This window comes from Emydura macquarii, unplaced genomic scaffold (genome assembly GCF_026122565.2).
Source record: "Emydura macquarii macquarii isolate MOO-44397 ecotype Brisbane River unplaced genomic scaffold, CSIRO-AGI_Emac_v2 contig_1045, whole genome shotgun sequence".
In the NCBI taxonomy this organism is placed as follows: domain Eukaryota; kingdom Metazoa; phylum Chordata; order Testudines; family Chelidae; genus Emydura; species Emydura macquarii.
Genome location: NW_027131182.1, coordinates 16600261 through 16614591, shown reverse-complemented (window position 1 = coordinate 16614591; position 14331 = coordinate 16600261). Strand labels below are relative to the sequence as shown.

Sequence of the window (14331 nt, the reverse complement as noted above, 5' to 3'; positions counted from 1 at the left end):
TCAGCACATCAAAGATGGCAGAACTCTTTTAGAGTCTATGTCCTTCCCAAACACTCTAGCATTCATCATACAGAAAGAGGCAAGATTTCCTGTGGACCTTATGCATGCACAAAGTGAATAGGATGTTGACAGGTTACATTACAAAAATCAGTGTGCATACAATTATTATACAATTATTATAATGTTTCTGACTTGGACAAATCACAACCAGTTTTCACCAAACCACCTAAAGGCACATCTGTGTGACTATGTGCCTGCCAAATTTCAGGTGGCCATTCCACTACACTGTGGTATGTCTACACTGGAATCAGCGGTGTGATTACATCATGTGTCGACGTACCTGAGCTAGCTGTAATCTAGGTAGCTCACATGCCAATACTGATGAAGCTGTTGCAGTGCAGACTTCAGGAAGGGCTAGCCACCCTGAGTATGTACAGCAATTTTAAAATGCATTATTCCAGAAAATGCCCGGGACAGTGGGTATTTAGTCAGACAGTGCCCCATCCTGAAATCCACACTGTTTTGGCTTCACTGCTCTTGGTACTTAAGCTAGCATTGATCAATATGTGATGCAGTCACACTTCCAGTTGCAGTGTAGATGTACCATAAGGCTCAAGAGCATTGCAAAACAAAAAAGCTATAATGAAGACAATGGTCTGTTAATGTTTTGTTCTCCACGGATGCACATGTGTTGGGAAAATCCATAGAGAATACTGTCTCCTTCAATATCGTGAATGGCTAAGGATGAAACCACTTTTCCCAAATAATTATGACACTTGCAACCCAGACACCACCTCATTGTTGAAAGGGGCTGACCAGTTTTTATGACAGCTTTCCGAGACAAATTCAGGCTGGAAAAAAAACAAAGTTTAAACTTCAGCCTAAATGATAAGACAGCAAAACTGATATAAGTAATTGAAAGGACTTCAGAACAGAAATGCTTGTGCAACCTGACCCACAGATATTGCTACATGTTTCACCTGCATAACATTTACAAGCTCCCTGGGGAAGGGACTGTCTCTGAGGATACTACACTGCAATAAGAAACCTGCACCGCTGAGTCTCAGAGCCCAGGTCAGGTGACGTGGGCTCACAGGGCTTGGTCTTGCAGGGCAAAAAATTGCAGTGTAGACATTTGGGTTCAGGCTGAAGCCAAGGCTCTGAGACCCTCCCTGCTAGCTGGATCTCGGATCCTCGCCTCCAGCTCAAGCCCCCACTTCTACACTGCAACTTTATAGCCCCACAGCCTGAGCTGCACAAGCCCAAGTCAGCTGACCTGAGCCAGCTTTGTCTGTGCAGTGGGTCTTTTATCACAGTGTAGATGTACTTTTACTGTGTGTCTAGAAAGCACCCCATTTCTTTCCTTTGTTTTGTCACAGGCTTTTACTGTTGAATCTTCAGTAGCACAACTGACAAACTACCAGTCTCTCACCCTTTACTGGAAGTCTGCTTTTTAAAATTGCTGTGCTAGTGAGTGCAGGGAAACACCTCAAGAATCCATTTTTGTTTCCTCCTGCTCAGAATGGTCTTTTTCGTAGCTGTTTGGAAGAAAATAAGGCATGAATGGAGTACAGGCTTTTATGATTGGTTGAGATTTGTATCTTCTGAATCTCTGGCTTCTCAGCTTCTCATTTCTGTATGAAATTTGAACCTATCACTAATTAACATATTTGAAATATCTAAAAATAATTGGACAGGAATATCAGGTGATCGTGTCTTTCAAAACCATAATTGAGATTTTCCCACAAGCCACACATATGGATCCAAATTTGTTCTAAAATATTTATTCCCCCACTCCCTCTTATATAATAGCTGTAAGAGAAACAAAGTTTCAAGATGTTTCCAGAACTGTGACATATTGCCTGCCAGGAATGATATGTCATTAGTTAATGCAAAAATACAATACAGCAGTATACAGCCGATGGGAGTATATGTGAGTTCTACACAGTTAATAGCAATGAACTCACTGTGATAACTGCTTTGAAAGTGAAGATGAAATATTCCAAAGCTGCTGCCCATGTGACTGTGATCCTGTTCAAAAATAGATGGATGAGCAATACAAGGAAGCAAAACAATATTACTAAGTATAGAACATTTCTTACCGTCCCTGCATTCAGATTTTACTAGTTTATAAGCATGTAATCTGTACTCTGATGTACGTGTGATGCATGTATGTGATGCTCATTACCCTACTGCAGGAAGGCATGTTATAATTAACTGGAAAAAACATTACTTTGCCCATTTCTGAGTGGCTACATAATTCAGATTATGGTATGGTATGTAGACAGCTACTATATGTGTTCTGTGTTACACAGTACTTGTTAATTTATATAGAAAAACAGCACGTGCACACACACCCACATATACACGCACTCTTTACTGGTTACTAACAGAAGCTGTAATATGTCTGTTTGGGAGCTGGCATTGCCAACATTAATACAACACCCAACACACTTGTAACATATCATATAGCACACACAAAAAAGCTTGCAACAGCACATAATTATTCATACCACTACTGTGCTTGTGCTTGCTCCGGACAAGGCTAAGCCTGGTGTTTATTCACCACCATATGACTGTGCACTATTGCAGTGCCAGTGCAGATGGCAAAAACTGGCTTAATAGCAACAAGACTGCAATTTGTCATCCCAGTGCAATCCTACAGTGCTTCTGCCCACCCTTCAGTGAATGTTTTGGTAGCTCAGACGAGTGGGTCTGTCCTCCGTCAAGCCACTTATCTGCTGGCAGCCTGAAGTCCCAAGAGCAGTTGAGACTACTCAGCTAATCTTAGCAGTGCACATCCCTCATTCAGGCCTGGTCTGCAACAACCTGAGGCGAACGTGTCTGATCTTGGCTTGGCTCTGTCCCTCCTCCACAGTTGCCCACTTCTCTCTCTCCATCCCCAGCCTGGTCTTCCAAAGCAGTAAAGACAGGTTGGAAAATACAGCCTTGTTATTATTCAGGGCAGGTAAAACTTTGCAAACTTTCTTTGTTTGGTCCTATGAGGATTCATCTGCAAAGCACAAACATTGGAGGATAGCAGACAGCCAACACAGGGTGCGTGGCACACATTCTGCAGTGTACTTATTAAATGCTGCTTCACAGCATCTCTCACGCTCTTGACAGCTGGAAAACAAAGAAAGGGGTCATGAGTTAAAGGATACACAGCACGCAATTCCCTTCCCCCATCCCCTAATACAGTGGTTCCCAAGCTTTTTGGCTCGAGAGTCACGGATATCATTTTTTACAACCCTGAAGGGCCACCAGTCTCCACCAGCAGCTCCTCCACTCTTTCCCCTCCACATACAGTGCAGCCAGATGGAAGGAGTTCAGAAAGGAGGCTGCCTCCTCGCTGATCTCCCATCTCCCTGGCTGCAGCAGGGCAACCGCACGCGTCCTGTAGCCCCGTGCACTCCACCTGGGTCGCTAGGCTCTGGCTCTCTTCTGCAGCCCGGGAGACGGGAGATCAGTGCTCGCCTCCCTCTGGCTCCAGCAGGGACCCCAGCACCTAGGGACCCAGGCAGCGCACTTTGCCATGGGCCACTTTTGGCCCCTGGGTCACAGATTGGGAACCACTGCCCGAATAGATCCACTTACCTCTGCAGCTATGCCAGCCACTGATCCCACCAAGAACCAGTACGTCTTCTGGGCCCCCACTGCATTAAGGGAAGGATTGGGCAGGGGTTGCCAACTGGGAACCACTGAGGAACTGGCAGGGATGTCCTCCCTGCCATCACACACCCAGACCACTTCAATCTCTCTGTCCCACTGGGGAGCACAAGAAAAAAGGGAGCAGTAATTTAACTGCAAAACAAAGAACAGGAAAAATGTTGAGTTTAAAAGAAACCTGAACAAGTGAGTGACAATAATTAAATCCAGCTCCTAGTCTCCTGGTGCATCGTCCAAGAGTAGCAGCACTCCTAAAGTAGTTCAGCAATGGCCTACTAAGAGGGTGAATCTGGTGCCCCTCTATCCTGGGATCTGCATTGTGAACAGAAAGCATATGCCATCTATTGTGTGTATCCACGGAGCATGTTGAGAATTGTGGGATAGGTGCAGCAAACTACAGAGATTTCCAGCGCTTGCAGTGAGTACTGCATATGGACACAGAGCAGCTCCTTGCAGCCAAGACAAGATGGCTGTTGGAGATGCCCTGCACCAATGCAGCTTGCACTGGAGCAGCCCCACTTGTTCAAGATGCAACAGAACAATCCCCTAGTATAGATGAAGCTATAGAAAGTTGCTGATCAATCCTTCTCAGAATGGAAAATGGTTTTGTTTCCCCCCACACACAAACCTTTGGCATTGTAGCCAATGTACTATATGGGAGGATTATAGTAATCTAGATAAGAGGGAAGGAATCTCAGATCTTTCTAAAACACAGTTCAATAGCAGATAAAATGCCTACTTATGGGCTTTGCTATTGATAGTGCACATGACTCTCTGTGGGATAATAATCCGAAAGAAGGAGAAATAATAATATCACCGGTCCCTGTGCCCTTACACAGAGATGGGAAAGAAAAGTCTTTTCTTATAAACCCCCTCAGATGGCCACAAACTCAGTACAGCTTGAATTTTATACAGCATCATTGGCCTTCAGTGGTTTAATGAGAGGAATTGTTCACATGATTGTACATTATGTTTCTTGGATTTGATAAAAACTTTGAGGACTAACAATATGTTTTCAAGCTTAACATTCTGTCATGTACAGTCTGCATGCCAAGAAATATTCTTTGATTAGCAAACAGTACGCACCAAATGACTTACATTTCCTTTGCTTATTGAATTAACTTGACAGTGAAACAGCTGCCTTTAGTACATCTGAAAGACAGTTGTGAAACATAAGCATAAACCTGTACTTTACATGAATCTGTTTTGTTTTCCGACTTTCAATGGAATTGCCAGTTTTATCGCAGCTGGTAAATGACATTGGAGCTGTTCTTACCCTTGCTATCTCTGAAGTTGAAGAATATAGAGTTGAATAGCATAGCTCCCTTAGAGGATGCAGGAATGTTGAGGTACTTTTAATGTTTCTGCAGAACAAGAAATAAGACACAAATCCACTCATCTCTACAAAAGTAATACTTTATTTCCAAATTAATCTCAAAGAATAATGTATCACTCAGCAGACATGGCACTAAATCCTTGCCTACCACACTAAAAATGTACCATTCTGCTTAAGCAACCAGGGCAAGAAAAAAAAAAAAAGACACATAGGAACCTTTGATAAAAACCAAAGTCTAAGAAAGGAGAAGAAGGATAAGTGGGCCAAAAAGGCTGCCTGCCAAGGGACCATCTTTGGCTGCTGTCACAAGTTAAGTAGGGGCAGACCTAGTTGGTATGTAGGTGGGAGTCATTCAAAGAAAAATCCCATGTGCAGCAAGAAGTGGTGTTCACAAATCAGTAAGTGGCACTGCCATACCTCCAAGTCATTTCTCACCCTAGCATAGATTTCTTTGATGCTGGAGGATCAGGCTTTCTGTGTTTGTAACCCAAACATTACAGCAGGAGAATTTTTTCTTTAATTTTCTGCAAAAAATAAAAAAGGTTGCCACTTTTTTACCAGATTTACTGATTACATTGGTGTCATTGGTATCAACCTGCTTGCTTGGGATCTGAGACTTCCACACACACACTGCCTCCCTACCTTCATTTTTGTTGATCATGATTGGTGGTACGTGGCCATTTTTATGAAGCCAAAGCAGTAGTTCAATTCCCTGGCATATGAATATATTTTCTAAAACTACGCAAACAGCCAAATCCTGGCCAAATCTCAGGGTCTGGCTCTGAGAGAGATAGAGTGAGTGTGTGTGTGTGTGTCCAGCACAATTAGCTCTGCCCTTGATTGGGACAGCTAGGCACTACTGGAACACAAACACAAATAGTGGCAGTTGCACAGCATTTTCTGGGATTTGTCCCAATGTTCATTTTATTGTAGTTCTATGGCGCTCATCATGATAGCTTCTGAGCATATCTCCATTCCAACATAATTTTCCCCCTTCAATGTTTGGTTGTCATACTCCATGAATCTGCAGCATAAATACAGCAAAATACATGAGTACAATGATTTTTAAAAAGCCTTCTAGGCACCTGAACACATACCAATAACAAATCAGTTTTACAGCCAAGGGGACATGGTTTTAGAGCTCAATACTCAAAGGGTTAGTATCACAGGACGTTCCCCCCCACACACACACACACGTAGTATGTATGTGGATTTACAAGCACATTAGACATCAAAACATTTGTTTTGCAACATTTTGTTAGGTCTTATGTACTTGTCTAGGTTCTTATATGACCCCATCAGAAGTATCTGAGCACTTGTTATCCCTGGATATAGAGAAAGGGGTAAATATTTTCCATCATTAAAAATAACTTTTCATTCACTCTGGTTTATCCTGTCACTAGCATATGCTTGTCTCGAAGATGAGGTAATGAATACCTCAATATACATGGCTGATGCAGTGAAACTGCAAATGGCTCATTAAAGTAGTTACGCTTTCTTTTGCTCTTTCCAATGTTATTTAGATAATTATGATAATTCTACAGCCAATAGATGTCGACAAGTGCTGACCCAAAGGATAAGTGTATTTATAAGTCTGCGCTTGCCTAGCTGCTTTGTACATCCTGTGAAAGAGACAATTCATTCCTGCTCTTTTTCAGTTGTGAGTTATAAGATAAACACTAAGATTAACACAAAAAACCCTTCCAGATTTATTCTCAAGGTGGATTTCATGTGTTAGTGCTGAGTTCAGATTGCTTGATGGAATGTTGTCCCCTTGCAGAACTTTAGTTGAGCAAAACATAAATTTCTGAAAACCAGGAACTGCAGTTAAAGTTGCCTATGAGAGAATTAAGTCTGCTCTCTTTCAGCAATGCCCCGATACACCCCATTCACACACATACTAGCCCCAGCATTACAGAATGGTACAAGGTCTTCAACTCCTTTTACAGCCCATTCACTCTCATCCAAAAGATTCAATCCAACACTCTTAAAGGACAAAGTGGCCTATATTATCTTCCTACTACCCTCTTTCAGCACTGCCTCAATATGCACATACCACATACACACTGGCTCTTGGCAGTCTAAGATTCAGGAGGTTCCAGATCCTGGCGTATACTCACACACTTAGCCAACTCCCCAGAAAGAAAACCACACGTGTACAATTTAAGAACCACTTCACAGCCTTTTACAGCTCACTTCCACTTGCTCCCAGGATACCATCTTGACCTACACTTTCACTTAACCATCATTAAAGCATTAGAATCCTCTCCTATTCCACCTCAGTGACTTCTGACACTGTCATTTGTGATAAAAACCCTATGCCCTGCTACCAGCATAACCCTCCACAATTCTGCCTAGAGATGATGCCTACTGCATCCTGAAGGCACACATGCACCTTGTGTCTTCCCTCACACACCTGAGAGGGTGGAAAAAGTAGATCTCCTCATTTCACAGTCACAGCTCTATCACACACTTCAAAGTAGTCCACAGATCTCACAAACACACCTTTACCAAGCAGAGCTAACTGCTGCCTCTGCCATTCAATACAGCTGCACCTCACACTGACCACATTCATTTTATTGGAGTGTGTGCAGATAATACATGCTTAGACTGCTCTCATATCCCAGCTCATTACTTCCCATTCCTTTTGTAATAAACTCCATAAAGGTGCACCTAGTGGTGATCTCTGCATTCCACCTGGGAGCGGACAGACAATCAGTCTTTGCTAATGCAATGATGACCTGTTTTCTCATAAAAAAAACCCCAAAAAAAACCGAGAGTCCTGTAACACCTTAAAGACTAACAAATTCCTGCAGGCATAAGCTTTCGTGGGCTACAACCCACTTTCTCAGATGCATTGCAGCCCACGAAAGCTTATGCCACAGGAATTTGTTAGTCTTTAAGGTGCTACAGGATTTTCGTTGTTTTTGCTGTATACAGACTAACACAGCTACCCTCTGGAACTGTTTTCTCAAGTGTCTGGACAGTCTCTACCCTTAGGTTTGCTGTCTGATACCAGCATGGGACCTTAATCTGGTACTCATCAGATTAATGGGACCTCCCTTTGAGCCCTTAGCGACATGTTTGCTCCTCTGCCTCTCATGGAAGGTGGCATTCCTGGTCGCGATTACCTCAGCCAGAAGGATGTCTGAGCTCAAGGCTTTGGCATCCGACCTGCTGTACATGGTGTTTTACAAAGACAAGATTCAGTTGCAACCCCACCTGGCCTTCTTCTCTAAGGTGGTAACCCAGTTTCACATGAACCAGGACATCTTCCTCCTGGTGTTCTTCCTGAAGCCATATGCCAATAACAGGGAACGAAGCCTCCATTCTCTAGATTTCAGGCGGGTGCTAGCTTTCTATATAGAAAGGACTAGGCCTTTTCACAAATGAAACCAACTCTTCATCGCTATAGCAGAGAGGATGAAGGGTCTCCCAATATTGTCCCAGAGGATCTCATTGTGGATCAACTCCTGCATCAGGACCTGCGACGTAGTGGCTAAGGTGCTAACCTCAGCATTGACAATGCACTACACGAGGACACAGGCTTCCTCACCAGCTTTCTTGGTGCAGGGCTCTACACAGGAAATCTACAGGGCCACAACTTTGTCATCGATCCCTATATTCACCTTTCATTATGCCATTACTCAGTGGGCCAGAGATGACATAGCATTCGGCAGACCCATGCCTCAGTCAGCGATTCCATGAGCTCTGACCCCTCCTTCTATGGTCAGCTTGGGAATCACCTACTTAGAATCGACATGAGCAAGCATTTGAAGAAGAAAAAATGGATGTTCTTTGAGATGTAGTGCTCATGTCCATTCCAAGATCCACCCGCCTTTCTCCTCTGTTGGAGCCTTCTTGCAAGAAGGAACTGAAGAGGCAGCAGGTCAGCAGGGCCTTATACACAGCACCATGGAGACGCCTCTCCAAGTGGTGCCTGTACTGACCCGACAGGTACCACTAGGAGAAAAGCCTTCCTACGACTGTGCACATGGTGCGCACACACCTAATTGGAATGGACATGAGCAACATATCTTGAAGAACAACAGTTACGAAAGTTAGATAATGTTTTTTTTCTTAAATACCTTCTCAGTTTGAATCCCCCAAAGACTTAGTGGATGCCATGCACCACCTTGGGAAAAACTCAACCGATTGAGACCATTTTGACCCACATTACATCAACAGTTTGATCTCTAGCTCCTCAAAAAAAAACAAAAAAACCCACCACACCCCTAGAAACTCTTGGAAAAATAGCTATTTTTTTCAGGGCTTATATCTTCACATCTCTCAGCTCAAATGACCCCAAATTTGGCTCACTAACCCTACCCTGTAACCTGCTGAGGCACATCAAATTTCATGTAATCAGACTAAGCATATTGATTTTAGAGCACTTAGAAATGTTGACCTTTAAACAGAAGTCGTGATGCCACACCACTATAACTTCAGGGCATCCTATAGTGACTTCTAGGTCCCACGATACTGTATTAGTACTGGCACACAGGAATTGACTCAGATGCTACAGGGCCATGTAATTAGCTAGATACATAGAAGTGTCATTACCATTTTCTGACCAGTGGGTTTGTGTAGTTCTAGACTTACTAGCACCCTGTCAATAAAAATTCAGTGGGCTGGATTCTCTGATTTCCTACATGCCCTCTATGCTGCTTGAGTGGTACAAAATGGATGAAAACAGGCCAGAAATGGCAAGCATAGAATTCCCTTGGTCCCATAAAGCCGGCGGAGCTGTTTCTCCCCCCCAGCATTATCCATTCTTGTCTTCCTTGTTCATCTCCTAATCACAAGCTTGCATCTTTCTTTTGCATCACCAACCAAACCTGCCATTCCCTCCTTTCTTTTTGACTCATACAACCCCATTACCCATGCTATCTCCTTCCCAATGGAATTGGGACACTCACAGCAGCTACCAAGACCTGGTGCTTTTTGGAGATTGAGAAAGGCAAGCTAGTAGGAGTCTCTTTCCCTTTTCACTCCATGAGACATAGCTCTATATCCACAGATTCTTGCTTCCTCTACAGTGGGACTGAGGGTTCTTCTCTCTCTCTACCATGCCAAAGGATCAGAAGGCAAGATTTCCTCCTTCACTGCCCATGGAGGAACTGGAGTTGTTTATATCCTCTCTCCAGGCCAAGATTGTGGAAACCAGGATCTTATGCTCTGGTTCATACAGAAGGACTAGAGGTTTTTTTTTACCCTCTTTGACTGTGCCACGGGAAGGTGGCTTGTTTGAGTGCTGCTTTCCTCTTTTCTTTCTCCGGAGAACAGAGCAGGCTGGAGATTCAGCCTAGTAAAAAAGCCAGGATGGTAGGATGCAGCCAACATCTGAGAGAGAGAGAGAGAGAGAGTCATTCTGTTTCACACAAACCCTTGATCTCTGCAACTGCTGGCTAACCATGTGCCATGATAATGCATGCTGAACAGGGTCCAAAGGAGAAGTGTGGAGGTAGGGAGGGAGGGAGAGAGAGCGAGCGAGAGAAAGAAATGCTGATCTAGAAGGGGTGCAGGGGCACTGCTATGTGGCAATAGGGTAGGCTACGAAAAAGGGTTGTTACATCGTACTGATAAATATTGTCTCACTTGAAGCCTGAAGCCATCTCAGAAGTTGGGAGGAGAAGGGAGCTAAGTAGCTGCTAGTCTGATCAGAAGACAACTAAATATAAGGAGGAGGATTGTATGAAGTAGGCTCTCAGGCCACTGTTTATATGCTCCAAGCTGGCCTAAGTCTTCTCTGAAGTTTGGAGCCATATCCATACCTGAAACCAGTTTTGCCTGTGAAAGACTCCCACATCCTTTCACACAGCCTTTGTACATATCCTAAGAAAGCTGTTAATTATGCAGAATACACGTGGAGTAGGTAGGTACATGATATACACAGGAAGTAACACAGGGACATTGGCAACCCACTGTTATCTAACAGAAGAAAAGCAAGCCAGTATTTTGGTGCAATAAATGAACTGGTAAATATCACAAGCCATAGGGCAGATCAGTCGTGCAGGAAAGCTTGATGTTGCATCATTATACATGAATCTAGCATACACAACAGCCATCAAAATGCCTTCAAAACAGCATTTGTGCAATATTTTCTTCCACTAGGTCAGAGACAATAATACCTCACTGGGGCATTGTGAGGCTGAATTCATTAAGTACTGTTCTTTATGTGACCATAAAACTTACGGTGTTTTCCTTCACACTTAGAGCTCAGAAATAGCTAATCTGATTTTATTGAATTTTTCTCAACAAATTTACTGCTAGGCAAAAGTAGTCTATTCCACTATCTGCTAAGAATGAATTTTATGGCCAAGATATAAACTGCATGTATTAGGAGTTTATAATGGAAATGCTACTACAATTCTGATGATTGTATTTCACACATGATACCATATTACACTCTGGCTGTAATAGACGTACAAGAGATTACAGTGAAATGTCTTTCAATGTTAATATCAGATGTTAAGGCAAATAAAATATACGTATTTTAGGCACTTACTGATCATTCAGTGAGATTTGACCTTTGGCACGATTTTAATATTACAGCTGTTGATGTGAGAGTTTTAGTAACCAAGCAACTGTTATTGAGAATATATTATATCATAAATGGCGATAAGAAATGAAGCAGACTGATTTGTCAGAAGCAGTTGGGACCCATGGTGATATGCAAGCACCATCCCACCAAAAAATTGTTGATAGAGCCACATCACAAGAAGCATTATACTCTGGGAGCCGTAATGTTACTAATATTGTAATATGTGCCATAAGGCATTAAACCCTGATTCCATTTGTGTTTCAGACATAGTTCTAAATAGTAGAATAGCTCTGCTATTTAGCGTTCATGCTCATGCCGTCCTGTAGATCAGGTGCTGGATGAGAACTCAGGAACTGTGGATTTCAAACTGTGTTACAGATTGCTGTGTGATCTTGGGCAACTCACTTTGTTTCTCGGTGTCTGTTTCCCACTCTGCTCTACACTGCATTTGAGAGGTGTGATTGCAGCGTATACAGACATACTGGAGCTAGCTTTGATCTACTTAGGTCAAAGCTAGCTTGAGTCACAATGCAAGGGTAGCTGCAAAAGCTAGCTCTGCCTACCCATGTACACCTGATACCCCGTACCACCCTAGGTATATATTCAAGCGGCCGCTGCCTGTGCTGCCCCAGCTTCCTTGCTGCTGTACATAGATCAAAGCTAGCTTGGGTATTTCTATATGTACTGCAGTCACACCTCCCAATTGCAGTGTAGACATATACTTAGTTTGTCTTGTCTATAAGCTCTTGGGGGGGCAGAGTCCGTCTATCACTCTGTGTTTGCATAAGTGACAAGCACAATGGGACCCATCTTGATTAAAGGCACAACTGTAATATTACCAGTAATGATGCACCACCCCCGTGTTTCTCTTGATTAGCTAAGAAGTGATTGTTTGGCCTCCTGGCTGGTCGGGAACATAAATAGCCTCCTGGTATTTTAAGATCAGGACATCCCATTCTGATTTCTTAGCTACTCAGGCAACTATGGGAGAAATTTGGTGTGTCTGGAATCACTCTCTAAGGCAGGGATGTCAATTTCATCCAGAGGAAAGGGTCAGACTCTATGTTTAATCATTGTTGGTGGGCTGAGTTTTAATTAAAGACTCTACATTCCCCATAATGCACAGGGGATGCGCACTGATGTCAGCGGTAGACTTATGTAGAGATCATGGGGGAGAATATGAAGTTTGTGATAACTGAACATTTAGTTATTTGTTAAAACAACGAGAGTTCTGTAGCACTTTAAACAAATTTAATTTTAGCAGGCATAAGCTTTCGTGGGCTTCAGCCCACTTCCTCAGATGCAGTTTAATACAGCAAATATTGGCAACATATATAGGAGGCAACATATACATATCCAAAGGCATAGACAACAGTGGGGTAGGTGGATGAAAGCCAGGTACTTGAGGTCTAATGACAACCATTGAGTAGGAAGTGAGAATGGGTGATCAGAGCCAATTACTTCTTGTAATGGGATAGCCATTCCAAATCCCTGTTTAAACCCAGTTTGAATGTGTCAAGTTTGCAGATAATTTCTAATTCAGCAGTTTCTCTTTGGAGTCTGTTTTTGAAGGTTTTTTTTGTAGAAGTATAGCAACTTTAGGTCAGCTACAGAGTGTCCTGGGAGATTGAAGTGTTCTCCAACTGGTTTATGGATGTTGTTATTTTTTATGTCTGATTTGTGTCCATTTATCCTTTTGCGAAGTGATAGTCCAGTTTGGCCAATGTACATGGCAGAGGGGCATTGCTGGCACATGATGGCATATATAACATTAGTGGATGTGCAGGTGAATGAGCCCCTTGTGGTGTGATTGATGTGGTTAGGCCAGTGATGCTGTCACTAGAGTCTGTGTGGGCAGAGCTGGCAACGGGGTTTGTTGCAGGGATAGGTTCCTGGATTGGACTTCTTGTAGGGTGTATAGTTGCTGGTAAATATTTGCTTCAGGTTGGGGGGCTGTCTGTAAGTCAGGATGGGTCTGTCGCCCACTGCCTGAGCGAGAGACGGATCATCTGCTAGGATAGGTTGTAGATCTTTAATGATGTGTTGGAGAGATTTTAACTGGGGACTGTAGGTGATGACCAGTGGTGTTCTGTTTTCTTTGTTGGGTCTGTCCTGTGGTAGGTGACTTCTGGGTACCCATCTGGCTCTGTCAATTTGTTTCTTCTTCTCCAGGTGGGTATTATAGTTTTAAGAATGTTTCATAGAGATCCTGTAGGGGTTTGTCTCTGTCTGAGGGATCGGAGCAAATCTGGTTGTATCTTAAGGCATGGCTGTAGACAATGAATCGTGTAATGTGTCCAGGGTGAAAGCTGGAGGCATGAAGATCCGTATTGCAGTCAGCTGGTTTTTGGTATAGGGTGATATTAATGTGACCATCTTTTATTTTTATTGTAGTGTCCAGGAAGTGGATTTCTTGTGTGGACTGGTCCAGGCTGAGGTTGATAGTGGGATGGAAATTATTGAAATCCCGGTGAAATTCTTCGAGGGACTCTTTCCCGTTGGTCCAGATGATGAAAATGTCATCAATGTAGCGTAGGTAAAGAAGAGGCATTTGGGGACGAGTTTTGAAGAAGCGTTGTTCCAGGTCAGCCATAAAAATGTTGGCAAACTGTGGGGCCATGCGGGTGCCCATAGCTGTGCCACTGACTTGGAGGTTATTATTAGTTCAAAGCTTTATTGTCACATTCACAATTCAGTGGGAAAATCTGCTGCTCTTCAGACCCACTGCTATCCTCACCCTTTGATTCCTCTTTCCTCCTTTATCTCCTTTCTCTGTTTCTCT

The 14331-nt window shown here is 43.1% G+C and overlaps 1 protein-coding gene across 1 annotated transcript in view; it reads left to right on the top strand.

Moving 5' to 3' along the window:
- PLCXD3 (phosphatidylinositol specific phospholipase C X domain containing 3) overlaps positions 1-14331 on the top strand; it is a 147038-nt gene that overhangs the window by 99861 nt on the left and 32846 nt on the right. The window lies entirely within an intron of this gene.